Here is a 581-nt window from a genome sequence, read left to right on the forward strand (position 1 = left end):
GGCCCGCCCCGCCCCTCCCCGCCAGGTCCGCAGCTCGCTGGGCGGACCAGGTACACAGAAAGCCCCACCGCCGGAGCGGAGCGCTTTCGGCCAAGCGCCTTTTTGCTCCTTGCCACTGCAAAGAGAGAAGACCGAGAATAGGTGCCTAGTCCGGTCGGGGAGGGGAGATCAAACAAGCTGAAGTAAACAGAGGTGGGAAAGGACAGTCAAGCTTTGGTGAGCATTCACTTTGTGCCAACCAAGTCCTTGCGTCTCAGAGGGATTCAGGAGCTTGATCATGGTGACAGCCAAAAAGGTGCGGAAGGGAGGGCTGTAGTAGGAACCCCTAAGATCTAACTGTTCTCACCAGGCTCTGTGTCACCTTCCAACATCTGGATTTTAAGCATCTTTCTCTCAACACCACTCTGACTTTACAGTTCACTCAAGTACATCCCCCACACAGCTCATTCATTTCCTCACGCAGCTGACATTTATTGAGTACCTGCTATGTTCCAGGCGTTGTTCTAGATGCTACATAACAGGACAAAAAGTCTTCCCCAAGCTTACGTTCATTCCAATGGGGGGAGTCAATTGAGAAATCA

The sequence above is a fragment of the Colobus angolensis genome, unplaced genomic scaffold (assembly GCF_000951035.1).
Source record: "Colobus angolensis palliatus isolate OR3802 unplaced genomic scaffold, Cang.pa_1.0 Scaffold394, whole genome shotgun sequence".
Lineage (NCBI taxonomy): Eukaryota > Metazoa > Chordata > Mammalia > Primates > Cercopithecidae > Colobus > Colobus angolensis.